This window comes from Netta rufina, assembly GCF_964035555.1.
Source record: "Netta rufina genome assembly, chromosome: 1".
Lineage (NCBI taxonomy): Eukaryota > Metazoa > Chordata > Aves > Anseriformes > Anatidae > Netta > Netta rufina.
In genome coordinates, this window is record NC_140123.1 from 178,727,942 (window position 1) to 178,749,199 (window position 21,258).

A 21,258-nucleotide genomic window follows, 5' to 3' on the forward strand; every position below is an offset into this window, starting at 1 on the left:
CCAGTTAAGGTGCTGTGAATGCTGTACAAAAATACATGAGCAATGTTAATTATATCTATTCCACATGACATTTTGATGAATGAAATCATAGAAAAGCAAGGGTATCATCCAAATGATATTCTATGTGTCTTCATTACATTTAGTTATACAGTGCCACTGATAAATGTGTTTCTGTACATAAAATTAGATCCACTAATAAGTAGTTTTACCCAAGAGTGTGTCAACAGCTGGGTCAGGGACTTGTGTACATAAAAACCCCGATGAATTGGACTGTGGATCTATGCTTATACTGGACAGTTAAGTGTGTGTAATCCTGATACTGTAGTTTAGCTAAGGATGTAATCAAAGCATGCTGTGATTAAAAATAGGGATATTTAAGGAAATCATGATATGAACAGTAAAGAGAGAGAGTTTCAATTCATTCAGACAGCTAAATTCAGAGACAACTTAAGAAAGGAGCTGCCTCTGAAACAGGGTAGAAGAGCAGACTGGGAAGATAAGGTAAAACAGATAGGATTTGAATATTTGTATTATTCAAATGTGGAAAAGAGATTGTGCCTGAATTATACCATATTTAAACCTGAGTTTTTCAGGTTTAAATTGTTGTGTAGGCTTGGGTAAGACATTATCTGTTTGTAATTAACTGTGTTTCTTGGCATACATAACTGCAAAATTTCACTGCAGAGCTGGGAAAAGAAAATGTGTCGAGTTCTTGACCTTACTGACCCTGAGGAACCTATGCAAATTTATGTCCATAAATAAACTGTGCAATTGTTATTATTAGCTAGTTGCACTTCACTGGTCTAAAATTCCCTGCTTGTCACATGCCAATATGCTGTGAATGGATATTACCATGCTCTCCTGTAAACTCTGTGTCCAACACACCTTTGCAGAAGTGTCTCTGCCCTTGTCTTATCCTGAAGATGTTTGTGAGGTCTTTCTGAAAGTTCCTTGGGCATCTAAATACAAGCAATGTCTTCACTCGGGCACGTGCAGAACCTATTTCTTGATGAGCAGCTGTTGCAACCCAGAATTTGAATGCTTTTCCACCTCAGAGGTACACCCCTTATGTGTGCTCTGAGAAACCTAACATGTAGAAAAACAGCACTAAAAGTGAGAGCTGAGTCATCTAACCCTCTGCTAGGCTGGGTGAGTGTGTGGCTGCATCCTACCTGTCACTTAAGGCTTCTGGTGATGGAGTTTTTACCATCTCCTCAGGTGGGCTGCAAGAGAATGCACCTTAATATCTAGCTAATATATTCTTTGATTAAAGGCTACTATTTTTTGTCTTATCACCACAGGCATGGATAACAGATCCTTCTTTCATAGCAAGAGTCAGTCTTTTAGCTGCACATGTTTCTGATCATGTCCTCCACCAACACCCCTGACTCTTCCATAGCCCTCCCTGTAAGTTACGGGTTTTAGACCTTGCATCATTCCCACTGATATGTCATTTTCTCTCTCTGGTTCATGTCATCCATACATGTAGAGTGTGGTGTCAGCAACTTGACACTGCATGGAGTAGCCTGAGATTTAATCCAGAGGCCTTGCAAACAACATTGCTGTTTAATTCATTAACTAACGTGGTTCTACTTACAGCTGACATTTGGGAGCACCTACTCAGGAACAGGACACTGATGTCTAGCCTTTCCTGAGCCTCCGAGTGTTTGGATCCACACTGCCCTGTGCCAGGAGAATGTCCTGGTTTCTAGCTGGTGTGGGGACCTCTGCTATCAGCTCCAGTTGATCTGCTCTGCAGCTAGAAAAAGATTTGCTTAGGCAGAGAAAAAAAAAATATCAGGAGGGAGAAATGCAACCAAATGGTTATGGCATTGAGATGGGAATGGCCTCTGGTGTTCATTATTTTTTATGCTTGATAGTCCTCACTCTTTTATATTTTCATTGCTACTCTACTCGAAGGAGCTTTAATATAGGGCAAACCTAAACAGAAGAATAAAATAAAAATTGTAAGGGTTTGCTCTTTGACAGACAGAGACAAGATTGTCGTGCTTAGGTTCAATCTGCACCATTATTCTTATTCCACATCACTGAGATGATGCCTCCATTTCCTAGAACCCACAATAGGTATGGTTCATGTATAAAAATAAAATTCAAGCATAAAAAACCCATGCATAAGTACTTACAGGATAAAGACCTGAGCCTTGCCATAATGAATTCACTAGGAACTACCTTTCTGCAGAAGAACAGCCTTGGAATAACAAATCACCAAATAAAAATGTCTGTTAAAAGCAATGGAAAATTATGTCACCTATACTGTGTACATATATACAGGCAGGAAGGTGTGTATGTCTGAAAGAGAGACCTGGATTCTAACCTGAATTAAAATGTTAAAAATAGTAGGATCCTGTTTAGCAGAGGTGACATAAGAGGCCTTCTTATTCTCCTAGGCATCCAGCAGTGCACATCATTCTTTATTGGAAGACTCCTCTATGTTGATCACCAGTACATCATCATACATTACAGTGCTTCATATCTGAATCTTCCTTGATTCCTTAGACATCCCACTGCATTATTGTACATTCTGAGACAGTCATGCTGCTTTGGCACATCATCTGTAGATACTCAACTAAGATGATTTATTCATGCCAAGATAAGGTGGGCATGGAATGTGACTTACCAATACAGTACCCTTGTGCAACTTGGTGTTACTCATCCGTGTAATGTAACAAATAAATCACAGTCAATCTGATGTCAGGACAAACAGAAATTTTCATCTTACTTTCTTTCATCTCAAAAGTTTGCTGATGATTAGTTTTTCTTTAAAATCTGTGATTTCTCTTGCTTGATATTTTAGCTAGGATGGCATTGTGTGATGAAAGTGAGGTCAGGTGTGCTTAAGAAAGGACAAACCATGCATGAAAAAAAAATGCTCATGTTGAAGTTTAACCATCACTAAAGTGTCTGAAGTATGTGAGATACTTTTGGTGCCAACCAGGTTTCATAGAGTTAGGTGATTGGAGCACAGTGCTCTGGGGGCCTTCTATCATCAAATTCCTACGCATTTGCCAGGATGTTGGATACGCAGATTATTGGGCTCTGTTTAGGAAGCATATAGTGAAAAATGCTCTGCTGAGAATGGCAGCTGATACATAACGCTGTCTCCAGCAGTGGGAGAAGAAAACCCTTGGAAGCAGAAGTGAGTTTGTAGACTTAATAGTCCCTTTATATAACCAAGTGGTGTAAATTGCCCCAGGTAAGAAGAAAATTAAGGTTTAATTTTTGCAGTATGCCACTGGCTTACTTGGAGACAAATTTGGACTATTTGTGAGGTGTTTCTGTAGTGGTGTGCTACATAAAAGGGAAATATATGAATAGGAAATGTTATATCTTTTACAAAAATACATATTTAACATTTTTTTCAGTGGTCTTTTCAATATTTAACAGTAGTTTGTTTATTCAGTTGAATTGGTATACATATAATTGTGAGAAAAAGAGGTCTGGTTGCTCAAACAAAAACTTTAAGAGCATATTCGCTGTCCAGGTGAGCTGAGAATCCACCAACATATCCGTAACCCATGTGTAACATCAAAAAACCCAACCAACCAAACAAACAAACAAAAAAAGCAAGATGCTCTACCGTGCTTGGAGTGGAGATGTCAGCCACCAGAGGGAGTCGTGTGAATACAGTACAAGTGGTTGCACTGGCACAGAAAAGGTCATTAGATATTCCAGAGGTAAGGCTCAAGGATCAAACTTTTCTCTTTGTCCACAGCTAATTCCATAACAAATCAACATGCAATTAAAATCAGCTTAAAATTTTGGCTTTTGGCTAAACGTGCCTGGGTGAAAAATTTACTCGGCAGAAACGCTATCTTGATGTTTCATACTTAACCTTCCTAATTTGTGCAAAGTATGTGTTTGCTCAATAAACCAAAATTGCTAAGTAAGCTATCCAAATTTTACGCTTGAAAATACAACTCTGGGACTGAAAATCAAGATGTGCTTTAAATACCACGGACACTTTCACTGAATTAGTATAAAAATCTCAGTAATCTGAAATTTTCCTGGCAACTGCTTTGCTGGTGATAAAGCAGATTACATCTGATTGCTGTAATGGCTCTGCATTGCTGACAGCAGAATGAGCTGGAGAGCATCATGCGATGAATACTTTGGCTCTGGAGTTGAAGAGAAGGTGGAAGAAATACAGTGCTGTTTTTACAGAATTATTATTTTGATCAGATCCAAAGTTTAAAGAGGTATGGGATCTATTCCAAACAATACTGAAGACCTTTATTGTGCCAATGTGATATAAAAGTGCCTTATGACAAACAAGAACAGAAGTTGATATGATCTGATGCTACAGCAAGAAGAAGTCCTTTGGAGAAGTTAGTGCCTTGTTTGGTCTCACTTGCTACACTTTAATTCACATTAAATCTGATAGGTACTTTAATAGGGAAATGCATGTGCATCCCTGCCTAAAGTAACAAATCTATTAAGGGTTTAGGAAGCTGTTCATCACTCACTGAAAACCAGTCTCTTGTTAAGCGTAACTGCACAGGGTCAGCCACTGCATGTCAGGAGTAGGATGAAGCAGGGGAATGAAAGTACTGAAATAGATGAGAAGTTGCAAATCCAAGCCCTGGGGATGTCATAGATCCCCCACAATGTTATGTGGAAGGTAAAGGGTAGTATTAGGACAAATAGCATAACATAACATAACATAACATAACATAACATAACATAGCATAGCATAGCATAGCATAGCATAGCATAGCATAGCATAGCATAACAACAAACATAAGATAACAAACATAACATTATATTTCTACCCATATTTTTTCCTTTGCTTTTCCCTACCTATTCCCCCTTCCCAGTAACCCACTCACTGCGACTCCTCTATAGCACCTACACAGTTTTTCTGCATGTTCTTTGTCCAGAACAAAGTGCCTTTTAAGGCTAAAATGTGTCACTGAAGGCTGATGCTAAGTCTTTACCATACTCTACTTTTTCCATGTGGGTGAATTTAGGAACTTATGTATTTCCTGCCTTTTGGGAACTGTGATATTTTTCATTCTACAGACCTAAAATCCTTACGACCTTTGAAATTTCCATACTCCCATTTCCCTTAAACCTACAATAAACCTAAGATATAAAACTTGCAAAAGTCAAATCCAGACCGTGAGGGTCTTTCTTTCTAGCTTCCTTCTACATAGCAGAGAATTAAGCATCAGAGAAAGGAGCTCCTGTTGCAGTAACCTAGTAATTTTTTACTTTAAATGTTTTACTTTAAATTTTTTACTTTAAATTATTGCACACATAGAACACCATCTGTTCAGGAACACAAACAGAATAATTAGGTTAAAATGTTTATAATATTTTTATTTTGCAACTTTCATACTTGAAGGCAATTTTTTAAAGTAATTAAAAAAATTGATTTAGAAAAAGATAAAATGTAATATATAGTTTAGTTCAGCTAGGTTATTGCACATGTTTGAGACTATTGACGTTATCCTCATTCATTTTTATGGGGTGCAAACATGGAATTTCATCGTAATTTACAGACATAGCTGTGAATCTGCTTTGCTCCTGATACTACACTATAACTCAAGCAAACTTTGTAGGTGTTGTTTTGCTAGCACTTCAGACTGGAGAATGACAGAATCTGCAAAGATTCATTGATCCTGCTGTATATTCATCTCTATTTTTCTTTTTGTGTTTCACCCCAGAAAACTGTCATGGGATTTTTCTCTATATCACAACTCCTGTGCTTAGTGTTTGTGAGTGCTTTTATATGACATGTAATGGAGCTGCAGTGTTGCACCTTCTGGAGCCCTGGGAGGCACAGTTATTTGTGGAGGAAAGGAAAAAATCTTGTCTTTCCTTAAAATAAATTAAAACCAATCCAACATGTCCAACAGTGCTTACATTTACCATTAAACAATGGTAAATACAGTTACCACCTTTGCATGTCCCTTTGGAAGAAGAAAGGTGTAGTCACACAGTTTTAAATTGTCCACATGCAAAATTGTGTCCTTTTTCAATTTACAAGTTTTAAATATATACAGAACTTCCTGGTGGAGTGGGTATTTCAATGACTATTTTACTTTAAAATTGTTCAGAAATATTATTGGCTAAATTTCTGGCTAGTTTTATTCACTTTTAAGTGTTAGTAAAATACGTTTCTCCATTTTTAACAGATAGTTTATTTAAATTGATTACATTTAATTAAGTACTAGAAGAGAAAAAAGTCTCATTTTTAATAAGATAAAGTTCTTAGTTCAACAAAGATTTTGATTCACTCTAAACTTCAGTGCTAGAGTATCAGATTGAATATGATAGAGTATAGTTTCGTATATAATACTTTATAAAATCCTTATATAAAATATCAAGTGTTCAAATATTAAAAAATCATTGTACTACAGCATTAATACAATACCAATTTCACATTTTTATCCCATTTTGGAGCTAAATACTTTGAAATATTAGATCTTCTGCAGAAATGAACGTTTTGTTTTCTTACAGGTTGTATTTTACTTGCTTAGGAATACTGCTACAAACAGTTCAAGCATGAAAACTAATGCATATAACAAACAAGAAGTTCATAATGATGTGCTTGCTGCCATGTTAGCTTGGAGACATTGAATCAGATTCCGTAAAATGCTTAGATTTGTAAATAGTTCTTAAAAACATGACTAGGCCAAATCCTTTATCTTTAGTAATATTTTAGGCAACAGAAGAAACTCAGCAATTAAAATGTTGTTCCCAAAGCTAGTTATTTCCTCAAGTCAAATGAGAAATATATGGATTTTTTTTTTTTTTCTTTTTGGTGCATTTCATTATAATTTAGCAAGAAAACCATGAAGAAGATGGAACATCTTCAGAGCTGATTAAAGAAACCTCTGATGTCAGGGAATACGGAGCTCTTTTAAGAATAGAAGAATATTAAGTAGCTTTTGAGCAGCACAGCAATGTGACATTTTTACAAGGAACTCATTTGGAAACAAAGTAAAGAGATACTCAGAAGAGACTGAGAAGAATGGTGCTGTTTTGCTTTCATACCATTTGAAGATGGCAACGACTTATCCAATGGCAAGTCTCATTCTCAAGAAAGTATCCTTCAGTAAAACCAAATCTCAGAAAAATGAGGAGTGTAAATACTGTCTGATGTGACTGTCTTAATTCTCCCTCCTTTGTAAAGTAACATTTATGATTTCCAGGGCCTTGATTCTAATCTCCCTGGAATATTAACCAAGACGTTAATAGGTGAGAAAAGATACGAGCGCTCATGTGAGGAAATAGGAGCAGTCACAGATCCACTCACAAACAGTTCTTGGTTACAAATCAGCAATTTCCACAGGCAATGAGGTGAACACCTCATGTCAAACATTTTTATGGGAGAAAAGCCTCTGCAATACTTCAAAAGTATTTCTACCCAAAAGGCTACCTAAAACAAACAAACAAACAAACAAACAAACAAAAACACTCCACAAAGTTCTTAAGGGATTCATTGCTGGTCTTTGCTATGGGTGTTGCTCTGAGCATCCAGAGGAACCAGCCCCAATTCTGGCAGGTCTGTTGGGATGTGCAACATCCAGTGGAAAGCTGGTGACCTTCCCCAGGCCCCAAGACTGGGTCTTCTTTCCCTATTGAAATGCTGCTGTCACCTCTGAGAGAAGCTCCTCTTGATCCCACCTCCTAAGAGAAGGACCTAAGAAAACAGACCCATCTGTCCTTCTCCCTCCCTCCCTCCCTCCCTCCCTCCCTCCCTCCCTCCCTCCCTCCCTCCCTCCCTCCCTCCCTCCCTCCCTCCCACCCACTTTCCCTCCCTCCCTCCCTCCCTCCCTCCCTCCATTGCAATATCTCCCCTACTGCGACTGATATGTGGATATATAATGAATATAAAGTAGCTGTGTAGGATGCCCTGAAAAGCAAGCCCGTTTTCAGCAGTGTGGAAAGCAGAGCAGTTTATTTGATTCATCACTGCTGTGTGAAATCATGGGTTTTGATTCTCATTCAGGGTGCTCTGAGGTGAAATCCCACTGGAATCCTTTTGAAAACTGGGTAAATGCGAGAAGAATCAGTCTCATTTTATACAGTTATTCCCTGAATGTAGATAAATGCAGATCACCTCAACTCTTTATAAATTGCATTATTCAGCTGATGTATAACTCCCTTGTGGAAAGCCACAGCCTGCTGAAGTGAGTCTAGATCCAGACTCAGCTGTTTTAATTTGCCTTGCATCTGTTTACTTGCAAAGATATTAAAGGACGAAGTTTTATGAACCTCAACCTATATGTGATGGCTTAAGGAAGAAAAACCTCTCTGGGTCTATTTGCCAAACTGAAGTGGCAACATCTTCCCTGTGTACACTTTGAGAGCTTTATGATGGGGATATTGCCACTCCTACTCAGAAAGTAAACCTCTTCTAGTTACATACAACCAAGGCTACTCATGGCTACATTTCTTCCTTTTGTTTTCTTGTTTTGTGTCCTCTCTGTTGTGACAGGCTGCACTATCCGAGCAATGAGCCGTGAAAATGCATTTGTTCACAAAATGAAGCTAAAGTAATTTGGTCCCAACGCAGCAGAAATTCAGCCATTCGTCTTTACCTGTAAATGAAGCTTTGTCCCAAGACTTACACAGTGAGATAAAAATAAACAACAAACAAATACAAGTGCCAAAGACCCGGAATCCCTGTGTGATGTACAGTAGGGATTTGTAAAGCTTTATTTGTTCAAATAAACAAATAAAAAAAAATGCAGAAGATGAATTCTGAATTTTGTGGTACACCTCTAAGTGCAAATAACAAAATCATTTCAATAAATATAGTCATATAACTGCTGGAAATCCAGAAGTAGCTCATTTTCCGTGTTAGGAAAAAAACTATGACAGAACCCCAATTAACAAAGGTTTGGAGCAGAACTGGTCAATACCTTCTTTGAGGTGAGCACACCAATACATCAGAAGACTCCCAGCCTTCTGCCGTAAAATGGTAAATGAAGGAGGCAGATTAAATACAAAGGTTTGAATACAAATCTTTCAGCATCCTTGTGGAACAAGTCTTTTCTTCCTGAACGAGCGGCTTCTTGCTTTTCAATCCAGCAGCTATCAGTGGCTCCCTTTGTGGGGGCTCCTCTGAGTTCCCTGGAAAGCTTCCAACTTTCCACAACCCTTGAGGTTGACACCATTCCTGTGCCCTGCTCCTTTCAATCATCTCCTTCTTCAACTGAACAAGCACAGTTGCATTTGAGGAAAGCACAGTCACAGAATCACAGAATTTTCTAGGTTGGAAGAGACCTCAAGATCATCGAGTCCAACCTCTGACCTAACAAACAGTGTTGTTGTGTTTGTTCGTTTTTTCTTCTCCTTCTTCTTTCTTCCCTTTCTCTGATTCTTCCTCACCTTCTGGTGCTTTATCCGCTGCCACGTAGCCACTGTATTATTTTAGATAAAACATACACTGTACAGTACCATTCACTGTAAACAAACAAACAATAACCCCAAAACACTAACAACACACAAATCAAACAGTCATAGCCTCCATCACAGAGGACAGAAAACAGGATGGGAACCCTGTGCATCGTTGTGAACTGCCAAATATCCTGCTAAGGGAGTGTGGAGGCAGTTAAAATGAATGGGTGTCTGATGGAAAAGAATCCTCTTTTCCTCTTGTTGATTTTCCCAATGCCTGGCCACATTCCTCAGCTGGATGCACAAAAGATGTTTGCCTTAGGGAGATAAAACAAAGAAATGTTATGGAGACTCCACATTAATGGAATTTAAAGGTTAAGACTGAAATAGCTTTCATTCTAATCCATTTAGTCCTTTTAATTTTCTGAGAAAATTTTGCATTTTAGCCCAATTGTGTTTCCAGGCAAGCCAAATGAGTTTGCTGTTTGATCTGCAAAGAAAAAGGTAAGCCATGTGAAAGCCTCTTGCACCCTCCCAGATATCCACCAAATGCTGTGCTCTTCTAGGGTCACCAAGCAAAGGCATGCGGTAGTTGTGGCAACCTGATGGAGCTCACTGACTTCATGCATGATGCTCCTGCATTTTCTTTACTTTGAAAGTAGGGGGATGATCGGAATTACTTTCACCTGCAGAAGATTTCTTCTGGGAATGGGACAATTTGTTTTGTGGCAGAACAGCACCTTTGCTTAGCACTGGGAGCATGCCTACCCTCCAACCTCATTCTGAGAAACGGGGGAGACACAAGACGGTATTTGCAAAGCTGGATGTCAAAAAAAAACAGACCTCTGAGTAAAAACCCAAATGACCCAGCTTTCATAATAACCAGGAAGCTACACCTCTGATTGCCTCTGGGGTTTTATTTAGGAAACAATCTTTGGCAAAAGCAGTTGACCAGTGCCTTCATTTGACCACTTGTATTTTGGTAAGGTTTGGCAGGTATGCAGCTTAAATATTTTTTCTTTTTGTTACAAAATTTTGAACTTGCCAAGATGACGAGTTAGTTATGAACATTTCATCAGCTCTAACATTTTTTAAACCCTCAGAGAGATTTCTCCCTTATTTTGTTGGAGGATGCCTTGGGCAGAGTGGAATAAAGGATAAGGTGTTAGTGCAGCTAGCTTGAGACCCAGGAGAACCAAGTTCAATTTTCAGCTCCACCATAATCTTCCTGTATGACAGTTCATTGTTTCTGCTTCAGTTCATCATTTTTATTACTTTTGAAACACAGCTGAATATCTTTCTAGATTTCTTTTCTGACCATGAGTTGTTCAGCTCTGTCTAGTAGTCATTAAATGAAACTGAAAGGCCTAAAAATATGGGATGCTAGAATGGGAAGTTTTTGTGTCTCTGGGAAATACATATGATGCTATTTCCTTATTTAGAGCTGTAAAATATACTGCAATGTCAGTAGTTAGGCCATTAAAGTACAATAACTAAAAATAAAATAAAACGTTAGATTAAATATCTGATACAACAAACATAGTTACATTATTTATTTATTTATTTTTAAATGGAAATCTTCAGTATTTGCTATGGAAAGGGGAAAGTATATAATTTTTCCAAAATTTGGAAATACTCTGTCAATAGCGATAGACTACATAAGACATCTGAGTACATGATTATGTAAAAACATAAATAAATAATGACAAAACAACAAAGCTGTATTGCAGAAGTTTGGTCCAAGTTTTGTTTTAAGAAAACACACATTTTTAATACACTTGTGTGGACGTACAATAAATTTGCCAGTACTACTGGATAACAGTATGAAAGCAGTCACTGAATCTGCAAAAATTCAAAGTAGAATTCTTGATTTTAGTGAATGAATTACAAATTGTCATTGACTTAATGGCCCCCAAATTTCACTCACAAAATTTTAGTTCTTCTCTGGTCTCTGAAGTCATAGGTGAGAATGGAAGTGCATCAGACACGCATATTGTATTGGAAGGTTTTTCATTTACTCATATTAGTGACCATAAAATATGGAGTCTGAAGTTACAGGCTTTTTTTTTTTTTTTTTTTTTGATGGGTGGGGGGAAGGGTATAAAACAGTTCAAAGACTTTAAAACATCTAGCATTCCCAGGGTTAGTAGGTCTTTAGCTGAATTTGAGAATTCATTTCATACTTTATTTCCCCTTATATTAGAGAAGTGATGCCAGTGAGTTTAAAAAATGCTAAAACTTATGTCTAAAACTTGATTACTCAAAAAGAAATCAATGAGGATTTATCACACTGAGGCTGTAAAACTGAATTTATTATGATGCAGTTCACAACAAATAGATTGCTTTGGATTAGAACTGAGAACTAGTGACTGAAGATCCCATTCTAGCATTATTTTTGGAATAATATTTAACATCAGCATGGTTGTTACCTATCAGTCAGAGAAAAAATTATTCCTTAAGTTATGAGAAGAGAGAAAATTCATTTTAAGTGTATTATTGTATTTCCTTGGGCAAACCTGTAATAACTGTCTGTTTTACTTGTTATTAACAGCTGAATAAAAGTGCACAAGTCAGCCTTCTTCCTCTCTACACTGTCTTGGTAAGGACAGTTGTTTAGTTCACTATTTTTTCGAGAGCTCTTGATGATGCAAATGTACAGCAATGCTCTCTCCATGTCATTGAAAGAGACCAGTTTTAGCAGACCACCTCCCAGACAGGATTAGAGTTTTTTAAGGATCAACACTTTATAGCTATTGCCAGATATATTTATGTGATGCCATGTTGACTTTTTTGGAAAAAGAATTTGTAGAAATAGGTCTATCTATCTGTCTATCCATCTGTCCGTCCGTCCGTCCGTCCATCCATCCATCCTAGTTTGAAAGTCAGGCAGACATTTCAGGTAGGAAAACTGTAGAACACAAATGAGTCTTAAAGATGGCATCTCTGTGTAGTAAAATGGAGGTCTAAGGCATAGAGTCTCACTATGTAAGACATAGAGTCTCACTTTTTTAATCTATTTGTATGCCTGTGAGCTTAATACAAATGACAAATCTTTAGCAAGTTTTAACTGTTTTCAGTATGGGAATTAATTAATTTGTGAATGCATTTGCAGTTCTGACCTGTTCACGGCTTTGAGACAATTATGCTGCAATATGTAATCCTAACTTCTAAGAGAAAACAAATTCCAAGACTGGTCAAACTACAATATACAACGTGATTTGGTTAAACAAATTTGACTAAAAGAAAAGGTACTTACCTGAAGGTGGAGAAAGTTGTTAGAATAAGTTTCCTCGATGTGATTCTGTCTTGAAAACAGGCTAACTGTTATGTACAGTCATGAAGACAGGAGATACAGAAACACTGCCTGTTCTGATGGATCAAAATAATGAATTATCCTGCTTTTCTCAATATCCTATTGATATGAATATGTATCAGTTAAATCGTTCCACAGATATGACAAACTCTGCACCTAAAGGTAAAGTTCTACAGAAGTTAATACCAAGCATATTTACAGACATATTTTTTTTTACCAAATGTATGGATTTACCACAGTCCATTACATCCTGAACGTTTGTAGAATCACTTCAGTTGGACCATATTGATTTTCAATGGTTCTCTGGGTTTATAATTATATAGTTCTACAGGGCTTGACAGCCCTTATCAATGACAAAAAACAGCTTCAATCAGACACTGAAAATGGGACAATCTTTATGAAATAACATGGTTTCATTAATGTCTGCTGCAGAACAGCATCCAGATGCTGTCCTTAGTCATGACTGACTTGCATTTAGAGTGATATAAAGACACATTATATGGTATAAAGACAAACAATAAAATTCACCTACTTTTTAGCAAGATTGAGGCTTTACTCAGAGCTTTTTAATGAACTTGAGCTTACCAACTTATCTTCAGGCTTTTGCAGACTCCCACCAGCCACAAGTGGCACAATTCCTGTGCCACTACACAGGAATTTCTGCAGCAGGTAGCAATACCAGGTGTAAGACAAACTAATACAATAGATGTAAATAACAGTGGCCCCTACACTCTTTAAAATTTAACAGGTTCATGAATCCATCTCTTTTTAGGTCAACACTTGTACATGTGTTTTAATTTAAGCTTGTTTTTGAAGCCTGCTGAGACCAACAGGGTTTACCACACTCGTGCTTTCCTGAGTAGGAACCTGCAAGAAGTGTGTGAAGGAAGAAGTGAGCCAAGCTGCTGGAATGTGCTGCTACCAGAATGTAACTGGAATTTTCATGACAAAATTCTACCAATCAAATAAAACAAGTAGACAGCTGTAAAGCTCATTGCCTACACAAATAAATGAATACTGTTAATAGAAGCAGTAATGCATACACACTTAAGAACTTAGTTAAAAAGAAATATGTTCTTTGAAAACATTATGAAACGTGGCCTTTACCTTTTGGCCATGATGTATTTTATAACTGTATACTATCACATCTTCTGGAATTAAGTAAATTGCTGGCCTTAACATCCTGATAATGTGCTTCTCTATGAAAATATTGCTTCCCTTGGAAAAAGAGAAGAGAGAATTGGATTTTCCTGAGACTTTTCGAGATGTATCCTCCTTAGTCCAGGAATAATTCATCTGAGAATTTTAATGAAAATTAAGAAAAGTCATAGAATCAAGATTTGGTGAGGGTATGGCTTCATTGAAGCTGATCTATATATTTTTTTCTCTGATCTCCAAGTAGCGTAACTTCAACAACTTAGGCCTTGCAGGTCTTGCTAAGCATCATTTAATAGGAGTTTTATTGTGTAAAATAAAGGTTGTTCCCCTCCACTCAACATTTAAGAAACATTGAGGGTTAAAACAAACCCCCAATTTTTTTTTTCTTTTAGTGTTGGGCAGATACTAAGTAGGGAGGGAAATGGATGGGGTCAATAAATAAATAAATGAAGCCAATTTAAATATGAGAGAAAATGTGTTGACAGAGTACTTGAAACTAACTGCCTAGGGATAGGGGCTCAGGGAAACACCCAGCATTCACGTGTCCAAGCTGGGTAACGAGAATATGACATTCTCAGAATCCGTGGCTTTTTTGAAAATATTGACTCATTTTCAAAAGTGTGTGTTTTCCTTCTCTCTAGAGAGCACTCTTAAAGATGATTCTATTTCTAGACAGACAGATGCCAGTAACTTAATTTATTCTTCTTAGATTTCACATCTTACACTGTTTGTGAAAGTTGTGCCCAGCTCTGTGCTGTTTTGTTACTGCTGGAGATACTCTAAAAATAACATGTGTGACGGTGATATTTTTAGTAATCATTTTAAATTACCTTGTCATTGGTTGCAATCACATTAATCATGTTGAACATTTTGGGTGCTCAAATAAATGCATGTACCTCCCTAGGAGCGTCATTCTAATTTAATACTAACATCCTTTCAATACAAGCAGTAGTTTCAATGAGAGAAGTGTAAAATACTAGTTGTTTGTGATGCGAAGGTGAGTTTTTGGAAACTAAGAGATTATCTTCTATTATTTTCCTCAAATAAGATTGATAGACTAAAGAATGATATGAAATTGAAATGGTCTAGGGAAACAGAAAGGAAAATAAAAGTCTGACATCTGGATCTGTGGACAGATGCAGTGATGAGATTTATAAATCTTGGATCCTGAGACCATTGTCTGCATTTCCAGTCTACAGCTCTGATGGGGACCAGCCATTTTAGGAGGGATGGAGGTCCATGGGCTGGGAGATGTTCTGAGGTAGTGGCCAGGCTGCTACAAAACCTGGATAATATACATCTTTTGTCCCTCTGAGGACAGTGACACAGCTGCTGCCTGCCATCATTGGAAGAATCAATGCCCCGCCAAGGAGAGCAGCTCTCACTTGGGGATACAATTTCCATATAAGCACTGCTCCCATGGGTAAATTGCCATTATGTAAAATAAACCTTAACAAAGTTCTGCCTTGTGTCATTTTCTTATATGGTAAATGAGTATTACTAAAAGCTCTCTCCTTAAAAAAGGCATCTGTTTGTAGCCCAGCTCATCACTAAGCCATAAGCTTCTAATTTAATTGAGGTTTTCCAATTTAACAACATTTTCTTATTTAAGGACAAGGTGGTCATTTTTTTTTGTCTTGAAATTGTCTCTTATTGAATTCCTTTCCCATCAGTTAGGAGATAGTTTTTGACATCTTTAAGCCACTCAAATAATAACTTCTGACAGCATCAGTATGTCTTAGTCATGGCATCCTGAAATGCTACTATTTCTAAAAATGTAAGGGAGGATGCCCATGATTTTTATAGTATACTGTAGGTAAATAAATATATAGATTTATTTTTAAGGTATTTTAAAAGACCTTAGAAAATGCTGCTAGTACTTCAGCAGCTTTTGTTGTGAGAAAGTGAACTGTTATTTCTGTCACTTGTTGAGAACTGCTATCTTAATGGCTTGTGCTTTGTGGCAGCTCTGAACCTCACAAAGGCTAGGTTGAAAAAATTTATGTCCTTTTTGGAATTCAGGAAACCTGATTGTCTAAAAATTATAGTAAATTCTGCTATTAAAAAACACTATAGCAAAGAGTTTTCATGCTGCTTTATTTTATTTAATGTAATATTGAAGTTGTCCTTAAAAACGCTTTGCAAATGCTTGCACAAGGACAGTATTTTTTCATTGCTAATATGTTGTCTAAGTAGGAGCTCTCCAACAAAATATTTTTGTTGTTTTACACAGAATTATTATTATTATTATTATTATTATTATTATTATTATTATTATTTTTACTATTTGGGACTTATTTATTTATTTATTAATGAGCAGAAATACAAAATAAGTAAACATGGATAATTATATATTATATATATCGTATAATATAAATATAATATATATATTATATATTATATATAACTTATTCTGACGTTTCTATCAAGGAAACAGAAGTCTGTCCATCAAATAAACTGTAAGCATTTATTGGGAGCTGGTAATCACAATGGTTCCATGATCATAGGAGCTCTATGACTTTTTGATCTACTAATATAGAAACACAAATCTAATTGTCCTTGCTTGTATCACGGTGCACAATCCCGTGTATAAATGCTCAATAAACTCCAAATTTATGCTTTGTTTTCTTGCTGCAGTATGTTAGATATCAGAAAAAGCTTCATCTAATTACAGCATTCCTACAGAATATGTTACAGGGCATCACCTTCCTCTCTGAAATCCACTGCATTTTGCTGCAGTGATAGGATTTCTTTTTTCATATTATTCATCTCATGCAACACACTCCCCCATCCCACTCTCTGAAAAATATCTTTTAAATCAAATCACAGTTCCCAGAAATGTATTTTCAAAGTCTTCTAAAACATTTGCTCCAGGGCTGAAATCTGCATCTTACCAAATTTCATCAACATAGCACTGCTTGTAAGCCTACAAATCTAAATTATTTAATAAAAGAACTCTTGGAAGAAAATTTATATTTATTGTGGCAATCTGAAAGTTTGAGTGCTAAAAGGTAGATCTTACCATGAACACAAAAATTATTGGAAATTAAACTGCTTTACTCATGAGCTCTACAACAGTGTTTGAGTGGAAACTGTGATATCAATACAGATGATACTGTAGCATTTTCAGTACTGTATTTCATGAGTGTGTCCTACAGGTCATCTGAAGTGAAGGACTATGTTTCAGCAGCACACGAGGTGTTTCTGTGTACAAAATAAAAGGCAAAGTTTGTCCCAGACCCCTTCTTATTATAACCTTATGGGCAGGATTCCAGTCTCCTCCCTCTCTCCCAGAAATCACTGTTGCTGATCCTCTTAATCTTCACCTTTTATTTTGTGAAGGTTAGCTCAGGATGTGGACTAGAGATGTACAAATACGGTTATTATTTTCTATGCCTAAGCTTTTTTTTTTTTTTTTCTCCTTCCTCTTTCTGTTCTCCAAAATAAGCAGGTGTTTTACCAGGACACCTAGGTGTTCCTCTTGTATGGTTCCAGTTAATCTAAAATTCATCACTGTGGCTTTTTATTCCAGAGTATTCAGGTGGAGGAGCCTTGAACTTCCAAAAAATGAGTCTTTCTCCCAGAGTCAATAGTCCAAACCTACAGTAAAGCTAGTAAATAAACAACTGTCAACAACTGCTCCTTAAAATAACTCTAATAGATTTAAAAGGCTATTTTGGTGTGTGTGATTTTTTGTTTGTTTTTGTTTTTAATTATTTATTGCATTTAGAATTGACCTTGGATTGGATTAAATCTTATTGATACATAATTCTTGGGTTCACAGTATGAGTATCTTTTCAAAGGAGTAGCAGAACACTTTCTATACTCTAATTCCCCAGCAAAGATTTTAGCAACAGACTATATACCACTGCTTACCTCTCCTCTTCTTAAACACTTGCCTTGATTTTTATCAATAACATCAGATCTCAAAATTATTTAACAAATATGGCAATGATTTTTATCAGAATTTTAGAGCTAGGGAAATAGAAACACGAGGTTGTGAAGTGACTGCTTCAAAATCAGCCGGAAGATCAGTGCCGGGGCTGAGAACTCAGATTTCCATTCCCACTGTGGAGGTAACATTGTCTTTCTTGATTTCCTTATGAGTGTTACTGGGAATTCCTTCTAGACTGTGGTACTAGTTTATCCATAATATATTAATTTATTTTAGTGCTGTTTTGGACTTTAAGGCTGTCTAGTCTTTATCAGAATAAGCAGGTGCTTTTGTATTCTCACTGATGAGCTATGATATAAAGAAGTGTATCTTCAGCAACACGTGTGAGTGCTGCTTGTGAGTGGTTTCCTTTAAAACTCTTTGATAGTTTAGCTAGATTTTCTCCAAAATATGACCTAGTATATGGATCCAGCCTGCCTAAACTGTTTTCCTACCCCATAACCTCCTCCTGCAGCCTCTTTTCCAAGAGTTTGCAGGCAGGAGCAGGGAGTGGGATGCTGGTTGAATTCACTGGTTTGTCAGCCTGTGACGTGTTCCCTGCCTCCTTCTTTCCCTCTCTCCGCAGCCCCTTCATCAACAACACATGGCTAGATAGATGTGCCTCCAGCACATGATAGAGACAACAGCATCCCTCATAATATTAGAAGTGTGTTTCTGGCCCTAGGAATTCCCTTGTAGATGTGGCTGGATGCTGTTTGTGTGTTATGGTGCCTGATAGATGTATTTGTTTCTTTTCTTTTTGATGTCTTGATGTCCTTCTCCTGTGATACTGGAGCCTGCTGATGTTACTTGGTATAGTGCCTCCTTTACCTCTCAGATACAGGGCATGGTATTTACTGCTCCGTTATTGGCAAGATGCCTCACACGAGAAATAGGTCTTACAGGATTTGCAAGGTAATCCTGATATGAAGACGTTTGCTTGGCTAACTTCATAGAAAATAATAAATAAAGGTATTAAGTCAGATCTCTCATATAGATTAATATTCCTGCCTGGATCAGAGCAGATGGCTTGTCCTTGCATTCTTACAGCGAAGTCCTAGTGCTGCAAAATAATTTCCTACCCATATTGGGCTTTGATTCTGCAGGTCTTTTTAGTCAGTATACTCTTGAAGTTTAAAACTTGCTTAAGTGTTTTACTCTTGATATGTTTATTTCAGTCTTTAAGTGGGGAAATGGACATTTTTATTAATGACCTACTTGAAATGATGACTTATTAAAAGAAGCTGTGGTGCATTTTTCAGATAGTCCTTACTCCTTTCATAATTAGCCCTGTTTCTTGGAAAGTTTCTCATTCCCTTAGTCCCATCTGCCACTTACATGTTGCTGGAAGAAAAGAATTGTGTCCTGAACCAGCGAACTTGAAGACTCACTTTTTTGTAGATTCAAAGTGACAAATATTCTACACATATTGTGTGTTAGAAAAGGTATTTTAGAACTTAGAATGACTTAATGAAATAATATTGTTAATATAATTTTTAAAGTAATTTTCAAAGCAAATGATCTGTTCTTTATCATGGCTGAGCAAACCTAAGGATCAATTATAACATTTCTTTAAATGTTGTATCACTTTTCCTATGAGAATGATGGAACCATCTCAGAATTCTGGAGCCCAAAAGGCCTCTAGGGAACAATTCTGATGAAGATTTCTCTTAGAAAAATACACAGATGGAAAGGTTTGTTATGATCACAGTTGGATGAAAACCATCCTAGGGATTTGCAAATGGCAGTTGGCAGAAAATATGCAAACTATGATTCTGATATAGTAGATCTTGAAATAGATTTGTTATGAGTTACTAATTTTTATAGAGACTTATTCCTTACTGTTTATTTGTTTTAAGTTGCTTTTGTTGGAAGTCATGACATGACAAAAGAACTTTGTGATGGGGGCTGAAACTGCTGCTATCTTGAAAGGAGATGGGACGTTGTACTTTCTGTTAAATAACTGAAATAACTGAAAACAGAGGCAGAAATATTTCTTGATGGAAACAACTACTCCTTCAGTGATGTAGACGTGGAATAATATCAAAAATCATTTAATGATGAGCTACCACTTCAGATATGTGAAATCAGTAGGAAGCATTGCCAAGCTACAGTGAAATCTGCAACATTGAGAGATTACTACTGATGGAGAAAATACTTTTTTTTTCCTTCTGTCCCTAAAATGTAATGAAAAATATACAATATTTGATAAGAGATCCCAAGTCTGGAGAGAGCCATAATGGAAGAAAAAAATGACTGTGATGAGGGATATTACATGCATAGGAGGGAGGAATATTTAAGACCAGATCTTTAGGAAGTCAGCATCTGTTAAATACACAAAACATAAGGAAAACAGTAAAACTGACATTTCTAATGACTGACATCTCTACGGAAACACACATCAGGGCATGGAAAACTAATGAATCCATGTTTGTAATGCTCAAATATTTATTATAGTTCTACAGATAAATTATTCTCCTGTAATTTTTTTTACTTTGTCTTTTGGTTGAGGTCTGTACAGGCATGAAAAGTCTAAGTTTTACTAGGAGGTAGGATGAGCTTCCCACTGCTTCTGGGACAGTCTCAGTCTAGCCAGGAAGAAGTGCAAAACTGTCAGCAATTTTTCTTGCAATCCACAACACTTATGGCACCCAAGGAAAGCCACTGCTTCTCTTGCCTTTTTTTTTTTTTTTTTTGTCTTAAAATAGATCAAACTCACACTTTTGTTTTAAAATAATGGGAACATATATCACAGACACTGAGTAAAATACTGAATCTTTGCAGAAGTCATCAAAACTCTGTTCTCTTGACTATCTCTAACCATAGTAATAGAGTTCTGGTTCACAGAATTACAGAATTGTTGAGGTTGGAAGGGACCATCTGCTACAAGCCCCCTGCTCAAGCAGGACCATCCAGAGCAGTCTGTCCCCAGGTATGGCCTCACTGGGGCTGAGTGGGAAGGATCACCTCCCACAGCTTGCTGACAGTGTAGCTCAGGATACCATTAGTTTCTGATGCAAGGGCACATTGTTGGCATGTATTAAATTTGATGTCCACCAGGACCCTCGGGTCCCCTTCTACATAGCTGATTTCCAATCAGTTGGCCCCAGCCTGTACCAGTGCGTGTGGTTGTTCCTCCCCAGTTGCAGGACTTTTCATTTTTCCTTGTTTAACCTCATGAGATTCCTATCAGCCCATTTCTCTAACTTGTTGTGGTCCCTCTAGGTGGCAGCACAACTTCCTGGTGTATGCACCACTCCTCTCAGTTTTGTGTCATCAGCAGAATTGCTGAAGGTGCACTCTGCTCTGTCTTCCAGACCACGTTGACTAGCACTTTACACATTATTGACAAAGCTGTCTTGAACCATACACGAAACACTATGTAGGTGATTTCATAGAATCATAGAATCATAGAATATCCTGAGTTGGAAGGGACCCTTAAGGATCATCAAGTCCAACTCTTGACACCGCACAGGTCTAC